The sequence below is a fragment of the Chiloscyllium plagiosum genome, chromosome 12, assembly GCF_004010195.1.
Source record: "Chiloscyllium plagiosum isolate BGI_BamShark_2017 chromosome 12, ASM401019v2, whole genome shotgun sequence".
NCBI lineage: Eukaryota > Metazoa > Chordata > Chondrichthyes > Orectolobiformes > Hemiscylliidae > Chiloscyllium > Chiloscyllium plagiosum.
In genome coordinates this window covers 39,846,868-39,859,590 of record NC_057721.1, presented here as the reverse complement: position 1 = coordinate 39,859,590, position 12,723 = coordinate 39,846,868, and the positions used below count along the sequence as shown (strand labels likewise).

Below are 12,723 nucleotides of genomic sequence, written 5' to 3'. Positions count from 1 at the left end.
GGAGTGGAGGTTGGGTTGGTGGGGGGTGTGGACCTGACGAGGGAGTCACGGAGGGAGTGGTCTTTTCGGAACGCTGATAGGGGAGGGGAGGACTCTAACCTATCACCCTCACCTTGACTTCTTTCCACCTATCGCATTTCCAACGCCCCTCCCCCAAGTCCCTCCTCCCTACCTTTTATCTTAGCCTGCTGGACACACTTTCCTCATTCCTGAAGAAGGGCTTATGCCCGAAACGTCGATTCTCCTGTTCCCTGGATGCTGCCTGACCTGCTGCGCTGTTCCAGCAACACATTTTCAGCTCTGATGGTAGAGAAAGACCATCCATGGAAAAGGAAATATGATGGAAAGAAAGCTTGAAGATAATGAATGTCATCTGAGCAAACAGTTGAACAAAATACGTGAAAGCAATAGAAAACAGCTCCAAGAATAGATGCACTGATTTGTAGATTCTGTGAAAACACAAATATTGAAAGAGCTGAAAACAATGAATGCTTTGGCTCTCTTCCTTTATTTCCCTCCTTTTGCTTTTGTTGGAATATACCCATCCTGTACTTGAGGCATCTCTTACTTAACGATCACCCATTTCAATGATTTGGAATCGGTGCTCGTCAAGATTATTCCATGCTCCATTCCGCTACTAACCTAACCCTCACAATATGAAGACTACCCCTACTCAGATGTTCCCCGAAAGAAAGTTGGTCTGTTGATATTGAGATAACTGAGGTTATCCAAACCACTTTGCTTTCTTGTTTGCCTTCTATTTCTTTTGCACATTATTTGGAGGGCTGTAGAATGTGCTGTTTTTGTTTCTCAACCTAAATGAAATGGTCTCTGTCCCTTACCCCGTAAAGAAATTCCAAGTTATCCAATATTACATGTCTTCCTGATCATTACTACCATGCAGCTTTTCTTTTTTCCCTTTTCTATCTTTTCTGAACACTTTATAATCTTGTACACAGTCCTCACCATATTTAAGAAAGTGAGGACTGCAGATGCTGGAGATCAGCGTCAAGAGTGTGGTGCTGGAAAAACACAACAGGTCAGGCAGCATCCAAGGAGCAGCAGAATCTACATTTTGGGCATAAGCCCTTCACTAAACCATTCCTGATGAAGGGCTTATGCCCGAAATGTCGATTCTCCTGCTACTTGGATGCGGTCTGATCTGCTGTGCTTCTCTCGCACCACATTTTCGACCCTCACCATTTTTAAGTCATGTTTCCGTTAATGCCTCTGCATATCTTGCACTGCTATTTGTGCTAGCAATTCACCAATCATCTTCACCACAGTAAATCTGGGAAATAATAAAAATAGTTAGGAAGGAAAAATGTTAAACTTGACTTTGAAAATATTTGAAATACTTGACTCCTGAAATAAGATTCTACAGCTCTGCTTCTGGGTTGGAGTAGTTGAGTTGCAGTACATTAACAATTATCCTATCATTAAAAAAAACTTGCATTATTAATTACCAGATTTACTATTGTGGTGAATTTCATAACAAATGAATATGCTAACAAGTTCTGAAAAGTGGCAGGGAAGCCAAGGCAACATGTGGTGAGGTATAAAATGATCAAGTTCTGGAAATTTACAATTCACAGTATCTCTTAATCTCTTGAAAATGCAGTTTGATTTGCACTTTAAGGATGGCACATATGATTAATGCATTTTTGCAGTCAAGTCTGGCCAATTTGTTTTCTTGCTCTGCTTTCCATTTGAATTACAACATAGACATATCATTTCCATGAAGTCTTTAACACAATTCTTTGTTTCTGTTTAACATAGAAATTTCAATGGCAATCAGCAAACTGCGAGGTCTAATCTTAAAATTATGTCAGTTGAATTGGTTATTCCATATTAACCAAAATCTTCAAGTTGTTTAGCAGAATTCATCTGTATCACTTGTTCCAATCCGTTATCTTTCAGTTTGACTTTGTTAGTTGTGTAGTGCATGATAGACTTCAAAACTTCCTTTGACATAGATGTATTTCTGAAAACCTTTCTTTCCTGCTTTTATGAAGAACAGTTATTTGATATAGTCTTAGATTTCATTTAAGGCAGTTGTAATAGAAATCTTGTAAATGACTTTATCTGTTTTCTCTTTCATTCAATTGAAGCAAGAATGCCCATCTAGCATTTGCTGCAGAATTTGCATTTACATTCAAAGCAAGGCACCTGCTTTAAATATCAGATTAAAAGATGAATGAAGAACCATTTTAACATAATGGATTGCCCCAAGGCACTTAAAGTTGGAACCTCCATTTTATAGCACCTTCCACAAGATCATGTCCCACAGTGCTAGATAACTATTGAAGTGTTTTGTTTTGAACAGGATCATAGAGTCATACAACACACAAACTGGCCCTTCAGCCCAACATGGCAATGCGGGCCAGGTTAGATCACACTCCTGTACATAAGCTGTTTGATTTGAATAAGCTTCCACAAGCCGCATTAAGATCAATGACCAAGTAATCTGTTTAAGCAACATTACGGTCATTAGGTATAGGAGTGGAAGTAGGCCATTCAGCCCACCAAGTTTGTTCATGAAGTATGTTGTGAAACTAGAAAGGGTACAAAAAATAATTTGCAAGAATGTTATCAGGACTGGAGGTTTTGAGTTATAAGGAGAGGCTGGATGTGCTGGAACTTCTTTCCCGGAAACATCAGAGGCTGAGGAATGAACTTAGAGAGATTTATGAAATTGAGGGGCATAGATAAGGTGAATAACCAAGGACTTTTTTCCAGGGTAGGGGAATCCAAAACTAGAAGGCATCGGTTTAAAGTGAGAGGGAAGGATTTAAAAGGGATCTGAGGGGCACCTTTTTCACATGGGATGATGCGAGTATGGAATGAGCTGCCAGAAGAAGTGATAGAGGTGGATACAATTGCAACATTTAAAAGACATTTGGGCAGGTACATGAATCGGAAAGATTGAGCTGTATGGGCCAAATGCAGGTAAATGAGATTAGTTCAATTCAGGATACCTAGTTGGCATGGATGAGTTGGACTGAAGGGTCTGTTTCTCTGTCGTGTGATTTAATGACTATTCCCTTTGAAATAGAGGCGCAACATTCCATTATACTTCCTTACTGCCCACTGAACTTGAAGCATAGGTTTTGTGATGCATGGGCAAGGAGGTGTACAGTTAGGAATCTTCAATATTGACTCTCGACATTCTGAAGTCTCATGGGCAGGAAAAGCTCCTGCTGAATACAACATAACTTTCTCCTTAGCTGATGAATGAGTGCTCATAAATATTGAACACCACTTGGAGGAAACAATGAGGGTGCAGAATGTACTCTGGGTGAGGGATTTCAATGTGACTCAGCAGCAGGAATACTGATGGAATTCTGGTTGAATCCTAAAGATATTGTTGGTAATTGAGCCTGCGACAGGAGGTGAGGGAGCAAACAAAAGAGAAAACATACTTGACCTTGTTCTCACTGATCTGCACATCACAGATGTGTATAAGAAGGATTACGCAGACAATATAAGATTCACTCTGTGCAGCATAAATTGTGCTCAATATCTGGAGTGGGTTTTAAGTGCCCATGCATACAGGAAGCTTTTGAAGTGATTTCGACTTAATTATCCTTTCTTTAGCATCCATTAAGGTCTTGCATCAGTGCTAATATCTGACAAATACTGCAATATGTAGCTTTCAGTATTTTCATTAATGTAGCCAGTGCAGAAATGATGGAATGAATTGCCTCCTCTTCCACCATATTCTGTGACTTAACTATCAACTCAAAAATCACTGGAATATATTGATGGCAATTGGATGTGTATTCGCAGCAGTAAACAAGCCAGAATTACTACTTGGCTCAAAATAGAAGAATGTCTTATTTCAGATAGGAGATATATTGCTGAAAATCATTATTTAAATTCACGTTACTTGTAATGTCATAGAGACATACAGCACGGAAACAGACCCTTCGGTCCAACTTGTCCATGCTGACTAGATATCCTAATAAATCTACTCCCATTTGCTATCATTTGGTCCATATCCCTCTAAACCCTTCCTATTCATGTACCTGTCCAGATTTAAATGTTCGAGGAGAAAGTGAGGACTGCAGATGCTGGAGATCAGAGCTGAAAATGTGTTGCTGGAAAAGCGCAGCAGGTCAGGCAGCATCCAAGGAACAGGAGAATCGACGTTTCGGGCATGTTGTAATTGTACCAGCCTCCTCCACTTCCTCTGCAGCTTGTTCCATACATACATGAATACCTTCTGCATGCAAAGGTTAACCCTTAGGTCCGTTTTAAATCTTTCCCCTCTCACTTAAACCTATGCTTTCTAGTTTTGGATTCCCCCACCTTGGAAAAAGACCTTGTCTATTTACCCTATGAATGGTCCTGATGAATTTATAAACCTTTATAAGAAGACTCCGAAGCTCCAGGGAAAACAGCCCCAGTTTATTCAGCCTGTCCCTGTAGCTGAAACCCTCCAACCCTGGCAGCATCTGTGTAAATGTTTGAAGTTTCACGGCATCCTTCCGACAGCAGGGAGACCCGAATTGCACATAGTATATACTGAAATAACTTTTCACATTTAAATGCAATATCAAGAGATCCATTCCCAAACCAAATATTTAACCTAATACATGATGCGCACCTTTATTTCTAAGGCAATAATAGACAAGGCGCAAAGTGCACAATGCATATTCACAACAATAATTAACACTTACCATTAATGAAGTTGGAATGCGTTATTGGGAAACTGAAGTTCCTTATCATACGTTTTTGCTTTGAGGAACGCTGAGGGAGGCTCGGGGCTGGTGGATAAGGAAATTTGAGATTAAGAAGTGTGTGAGAGAGATTGAAAGAGACTCTGAGCTAGGTCCCGGGGATTGGGGTTGGATTTGGCTACTAGGTGTGGAGTAGGTAGGTATGACAGGAGAGAGACTATGATCATGAAGGTGGTTGTCACTGAATGAGGCGATCCCATTGCACTTCAGATGTGCTGACAACTATAATGTCCCCAAACACGGAATACTCAACTGATGGGGGAATTGCACTCGCACTGTCCCCTTGTGGGGGAGAAAAAGGGATACACAGCACTGGTGTCCAAATCTTCATGAATTTGATTACCTACTTTTTAAATTCAAAAAATTGCATATGATTGGCTAGACATGAACAGGGACTGCAGGGAGGATGAACTGACTGACTGCAGCACTGTGGTGCAGGGAGCCATTCAAGTGGGGGAGAGAAGAGAAATGTTTTTGTAATTGGGGATAGTGTAGTTAGAGGCATAGACACTGTATTCTCTGTGACCAGGATCAAGAGGCCCGAAGGTTGCATTCCCTACCTGGTGCTCTGGTTCGGGATAGCTCATCTGGACTGCAGAGGAACTTTGAGTGGGAGAGTAAAGATCCAGGGGTCATGGACCACATAGGTACCAATGACCTAGATATAACTAGGGCAGAGGTTCTGCAAAAGGAGTGTGAACAGCCCGGAACTAAGTTAAAAAGCAGAACCAACAACGTAATAATCTCTGAATTAATTGGGACAGGGTCAATAAGGTTAAGCAGGTAAATGCATGGCTCAAAGATTGGTGTAGGAGAAATGAGTTTGAATTCATGGGATATTGGCACCAGTACCGGGGAAGAAGAAACCTTTTTCTGATGGGATGGTCTTCATCTGAACCGTGCTGGGATCAGAGTCCTAGCGAATCGCATAACTAGGATTGGAGACAGGGCTTTAAATTAAATGGGGCACGGCGGGGGGTGCATGCTCAGTTATAGGGAAAATTAGAAAACCCGATTTAGAGGAGGAGATAAAAATGCAGAACTCAGGAGAGGTTATTAAAATCTCCAGCACAGACACAAATAGGACAGAGTGTATGTAAAGGATTTGAATCAAACTTTGAGCACACTGGACAAATGACTGACAATGAGAAGAGGGACAGCTAATACAGGACTGAAGGTGTTATATCTGGATGCATGTAGTATAAGGAATAAGGTAAATGAGCTTGTGCAACAGATCAAAGTTGACAGGTATGATGTGATAGGCATCATAAAGACATGGCTGCAAGGGGATCAGGATTGGAAGCTGAATATTCAATGATTTACATCCTAATAAAAGATAGGCAGGTGGTCAGAGGGAGTGAGGTTGCCGTACTAGTAATAAATGAAATTAAATCAATAGCAAAAATTAAGGTCAGCTGGCGTAGAATCTGTGTGGGTAGAATTGAGGAACTGCAAAGGTGAAAAAAACCATAGTTGGCGGTTATTTACAGGCCTCCAAACAGTAGTCAAGAGCTGCAGTGCAAGATCCATCAGGAGATATGAAAGGCAAAGTTACAGTGATCATGGGGGATTTCACTATACAGGTGGACTGGGAAAATCAGGTTGGTCATGGACTGCAAGAAAAGGAATCTGTGGAATGTCTATGAATTGTTTTTTTTGGAGCCCATGAGGGAACAGGCAATATGGGATTTTATGTTGTGCAATGAGGCAGACTTGATAAGGGAACTGAAGGTGAAGGAACTCTTAGGATACAGTGATCATTAAGTAATTGAATTTATTGTGTAATTTGAGAGGGAGAAATTAGAATCAGAGGAAACGGTATTACAACTGAATAAAGGCAGCAATAAAGGCATGAGGGAGGAGCTAGGTAGAATTGACAGACAGGAGCCTGGCAGGAAAGACTGTGGAACAGCAATGGCAGGACATTCTGGAGATAATTCAGGATTCATCCCGAGGAAAAAGAAGCATGGTACTGGGAAGATGAAACAACCAAGGGTGACTAGATAAGTCAGGGTTAGCATAAAAGCAAATGAGAAAGCATATATTGTGGTGAAGGGCAATGGGAAACCAGAGGATTCGAAAGCTTACAAAGACCAACAGAGGGCAACAAAAAAAGAAGGAAGGAAGGAAGGAGAAGATCAAATATGAGGGTAGGCTAGCCAGTAATATAAAGGAAGACTGTAAGAGTCCCTTTAGATATATAAAGGGCAAAAGTGGACATTGGGCTGCTGGAAAATGATGCTGGAGGGATAGTAATGGGGAAGAAGGAAATGGTTGAGGAACTGATTAATTCACATCAGTCTTCATGGTGGAAGACCTCAAACATTCAAGAGAGTGAGGGGGCAGAGCTGAGTATGGTGGCATCACCAAGGAGAAGGAGCTAGAAAAACTGCATGGCCTGAAGGTGGATACGTCACCAGGACCAGATGGACTATAGCTGAAGAGACAGTGGAGGTGTTAGTGGTGATCTTTCAGGAATCGCTAGAATCAGGGAGGGTCCCAGGGGACTGGAAAATCACTAACGTGATACCCCTCTTTAAAAAGTAAGTAAGACAAAGACTGGAAATTACACACTGATTGATTAACCTAATCTCGGTCATAGGTAAGATCCTAGAATCCATTGTGAAGGGTGAGATTTTTGAATACTTGGGAATGTATGGTAAAATAGGGCAAAGTTTCAGCATGATTTCATCAAAAGAAGGTCATGCCTAACAAATCTGTTAAAATTCTTTTAGCAAGAATAAGAGAGGCCCAAGGGGCAACTTCTTCACGCAGAGGGTGCTGCGTGTATGGAATGAGCTGTCAGAGGAAGTGGTGGAGGCTAGTACAATTGCAACATTTAAAAGACATCTGGATGGGAAAAGTTTGGAGGGATATGGGCCAGGTGCTGGCAGGTGGGACTAGATTGATTTGGGATATCTGGTCGGCATGGACGAATTGGACTGAAGGGTCTGTTATTGTGCTGTACATCTCTATGACTCTAAGTAATGAACAGGTTAGACCAAGGAGAGCCAAAGGATGTTATCTACCTGGACTTCAAGAAGTTCTTTGACAAGGAGGATACAGAGTAAGAAAAGGGCCCATGGTGTCAGAGGCAAGGTGCTAGCATGGATAGAAGCCTGGCTGTCTGGCAAAAAGCAGAGAGTGGGGATAAAAGGGTCTTTCTCAGGATGGCAGCTGGTGACAAGTGATGTTCTGCGAGGCTCAGTGTTGGGACCACAGTTTTTCACTTTTTACATTAATGATTTGGATGAAGGAACTGAGGGCATTCTGGCTAAGTTTGCAGATGGTGCAAAGATAGAGGGAAGGGCAGCATTGAGGAGGCAGGGAGCCTCCAAAAGGATTTGAACAGGTTAGGAGAGTGGGCAAAGAAATGGCAGATGAAGTACAACGTGGGAATGTGTGAGGTCAAACACTTTGGTAGGAAGAATAGAGGCATAGACTATTTTCTGAATGGGGAGAAAGTCTGAAGTGCAAAGAGACTTGGGAGTCTTAGTCCAGAATTCTCTTCAGGTAAACTTGTAGGTTGAGTCAGTAGTTAGGAAGACAAATGCAATGATGGCATTTATTTCGAGAGGATTTGAATATAAAAGCAGCGATGCACTTCTTAGGCTCTATAAAGCTCTGGTCAGACCACAATTGCAGTATTGTGTACAGTTTTGGGCCCATTTCTCAAGAAGGATGTACTGGTCCTGGAGCACCTTCAGAGGAGATTCATGAGAATGATCGCAAGAATGAAAAGCTTAATGTGTGAGAAACGTTTGAGGACCCTGGGTTTATACTCGATGGAGTTTTGAAGGGTGGGGGGGGAGATCCAATTGAAACATACTGAATGGTCTAGACAGAGTAGATGTTGGGAAGATGTTTCCATTGGTAGGAGAGACTAGGACTCAAGGGCATAGCCTTATAGTAAAGGGAAGACCTTTTAGAATGGAGATGAGGAAACATTTCTGCAGCCATAGAGTAGTGACTCTATGGAATTCATTGCCACAGAAGGCTATGGAGGTCAGGTCATTGACTATATTTAGCACTGAGATAAATAGGTTCTTGAGTATCTAGGAGATCTATGGTTATGGGGAGAAAGCAGGAGAATTGGGATGAGAAACTTATCAGCCGTGATTGAATGATGGAGCGGACTTGACGAGCTGATTGGTCTAATTCTGCTCCTATGTCTTATGGTCTTAAAAAGGACTTTCCTATCTCAGCACATTGTGCATGTCGCATTGCCATACAAATCTGCCTGGAGATAGAAATGCTAATTATTTCACTTTAACTTTGAACCTTCTTTCATCTGGAAGATATATGGACATTTTAAAACATTCCCTTGACTATTTGGTGGTCATGAAACCACTTCTGATCTAGATCATTCCATGAATAATAAATGCTCACAGACCGATCAAGTCCTCCAGAGATAATTATGAAGACCAATATTCAATTTTTGATTGCTCACATCATGGATTCAGTAAGAGAACACAGGTCTCCCGTTGATCTGTAATCATCCAGGCCAGTTTGCCATTGTTTGACCAGGCATTCTTTTACTTATCCCACATTTAAAATTTTAATTACAAAATCTAAAAGCAATCTTATAGGCATTTGTGCCAAGTCCTATCTGTGAATTTCATGTTATACAATGTATTCTTCTGTGCCTAAACAATGGTGCTCTATTCCTTACAATTTGATGTAAATCCTCCCGAGTAATGGTCATACATCTTCCTGCAATGATTTGTCCCATCCTCCTGAGTTGTAAACTGTCTCTTTTGGATAGGTGCCTTTAATCCCAGAGTTGGTCCCAAGATCTTGAGCCCTCCCTCTTGCAACATCTTTTAGCAAAGAAACACTTAAACTTAGAATATGGGAGCAGGAATAGGCCATTTGGCCCTTCGAACCTGCTCTGCCATTCAATTTAATAATGGCTGATCATCCAACTCATACCCCATTCCCTCTTGCTCTCCATATTCTTTAATCCCTTTAACCCTAAGAACTACATCAACATCTTTCTTGAACGTCTTCAATGTTTGGCCTCAACAGTTTCCTGTGGCAGAGAATTCCACATACTTTGGGTGAAGAAATTCCTCCTCATCTATGAAGTAAAAGGCCTACACCTTTTCCTCATACTGTGCCCCCAACTCTGGGCTCCCAGTCCTCGAGAACATCCTTCCAGCATCTACCCTGTCTAATGCTGTAAGTATTTTATAACTTTTAATGAGATCCCATCTCATTCTTCTAAATTCCAGTGAATTCTAGTCCTAACTAATCCCGAATCATTCCAAGAATCACTCTGGTGCATCTGCTTTACACTCCTTCAGTGGCCAAATTAGGGTGTTGGTTCAGTTGGCTGGACAACTTGTTTACAACTGGGTAAAGCTAACGCTTTGGTTCAATTCCCGCACTGGCTGAGGTTACCATGAAAAACTGTCCCCTTCAACAGGGGTATGGTGAGCTTCAGGTTCAACCACCAACAGTTCACCACTCTTTAATGAGAGAGTAGCATTATAGACCATTAGGTCTATGATGACTTTCCCCTTAACCAACAGCAAGAACGTCCTCCTTCAGATAAGGAGATCAAAACTGCACACAATTCTTCAGGAGTGGTCTTACCAATATCCTGTATAGTTATAACAAGTTATCTCTGCTCCTGTACTTGCTATGAAGGCCAGCATACCATTTGTCTTCACTACCCTGCTGCACTTGTATGCTTACTTTGTGATTGATGCACAAGGCCATCCAGATCTGATTGCACTACCTCTTTCCCAATCTGTTACCATTCAGATGTGCCACACATTGAAACTTATTATCTTATTTCGACACTGGCTAGTGCTGGGCACTGGAAGTATTACAGAGATTCCTACCCTTAAGGTCCTATCTTTTAACTATGCTCTAAGCTTCTGAAAACCTAACTTTAGGACCTTAGTGTCTACCTCTGTAATTGCTACTAATGTGTGCCAAATTGATAGCTCTGCAGAATATTCTGTATCCTCTCCATGATGTACTTGACCCTTGCAACAGAAAATGAGCATAGTATGCAGAGTTTTCAATAATAGTTTTAAAGTTATCTGCCTCTTTCTCCAACAATGGAATTTCCCATAACAATTGCTTTTCTGTGCTTTGCTGTTACATACTGTGTAGTTTCTTGATGAATGGTGCTATGGACTGGTATATAATTTTAAGTGTCAAGCAGTGATAATCTTCAACAAGAGCATTTGGATACAGAACTGGCTCAAAGGTAGAAGACAGAGGTTGGTGGTGGAGGGTTGTTTTTCAGACTGGAGGCCTGTGACCAGTGGAGTGCTACAAGGATCGGCGCTGGGCCCTCTACGTTTTGTCATTTACATAAATGATTTGGATGCGAGCATAAGAGGTACAGTTAGTAAGTTTGCAGATGACACCAAAATTGGAGGTGTAGTGGCCAACGAAGAGGGTTACCTCAGATTACAAGCAGGGCTTATACACTTAATAGTAAGGGCCTAGGGAGTGTTGCTGAGCAAAGAGACTTTGGAGTGCAGGTTCATAGCTCCTTGAAAGTGGAGTCGCAGGTAGATAGGATAGTGAAGGCGGCGTTTGGTATGCTTTCCTTTATTGGTCAGAGTATTGAGTTCAGGAGTTGGGAGGTTGTGTACAGGACATTGGTTAGGCCACTGTTGGAATATTGTGTGCAGTTCTGTTCTCCTTCCTATCAGAAAGATGTTGTGAAACTTGAACGGGTTCAGAAAAGATTTACAAGGATGTTGCTAAGGTTGGAGGACCTGAGCTACAGGGAGAGGCTGAATAGGTTGGGGCTGTTTTCCCTGGAGCGTCGGAGGCTGAGGGGTGACCTTATAGAGGTTTACAAAATTATGAGGGGCATAGATAGGACAAATAGACAGTCTTTTTCCTGGGGACAGGGAGTCCAGAACTAGAGGGCATAGGGTTAGGGTGAGAGGGGAAAGATATAAAAGAGACATAAGGGGCAACTTTTTCACGCAGAGGGTGGTACGTGTATGGAATGAGTTGCCACAGGATGTGGTGGAGGCTGGTACAATTGCAACATTTAAGAGGCATTTGGATGGGTATATGAATAGGAAGGGTTTGGAGGGATATGGGCCGGGTGCTGGCAGGTGGGGCTATATTGGGTTGGGATATCTGGTTGGCGTGGACGAGTTGGACCGAAGTGTCTGTTTCCATGCTGTACATCTCTATGACTCTATAAGAGAGCATCCAACTATATTCTCTAGATGCTTAGTGGCATTTCCATCCATGAGCTGGGCAGTTTTTTCTTAGTCAGCTTTCTTCCAATTGAACCAGGTAAAACAAGAATATCGCCAAGTTGGTCACTGTTCAAAACAGTCCTATCCATGGGCTATCACAAGGCAGGCAGTTATGTGATATACAGGAAGCATTTTTTTTTAAAAAAAGTCTCCAATCTCTAATATTCATATTGAACTTTCAATTACCTCTTTTAAAGACACCAATCCAGGTATTTCCAGAAAACTTGAAATAAATCAATTTTCCATATTCATTGAAAACTTAAGTCCTCCAAATGATATTCAGTACAAAGTGTCTTTATAAGGCAGCAAATCAAAACATTTTTTACAGTGTACACCAAGACCCTTGATCTACCAGTTAGGTTGCCTGCAATCCATATTTTCCTCAATGCAGCCTCTGGACAATCCAAATTGAAAACTAGCTTTAGATCTATTATTGTACTATTTCAGGTACAGTCCCTGAAGTATTGTTTTTGTTCCCAAAGTTCTATGGAAGATTTGTGCTTCCAGTTTAAAATGACCACACATTTCCTATCCACAATATTGGAGCCTTGGGAGGCTGGCTAGTGCCTAAAAAATACAAACTATGTAATTGAATTATTCAGCCTATAATCATGCATCTCTGGGATTATCGTTGTGAATAAATGTTGCACTTTACGGGGACTCTTGTAGTACGTTGGTGTATCCTTATCTCTGGGCTTGACGGTTTGGGTTCAAGTCACAGTGTGCAGAGGTGTGTC

At 41.6% G+C, this 12,723-nt stretch overlaps 1 protein-coding gene and 1 pseudogene across 1 annotated transcript in view; both read left to right on the top strand.

The window, feature by feature from the left end:
* The window catches only part of caska (calcium/calmodulin-dependent serine protein kinase a), a 468,988-nt gene that overhangs the window by 153,141 nt on the left and 303,124 nt on the right, over nt 1-12,723 (top strand). The gene's annotated exons all lie outside the window — the stretch shown is intronic.
* Nucleotides 4,879-5,027, top strand: LOC122555604 (annotated as a pseudogene).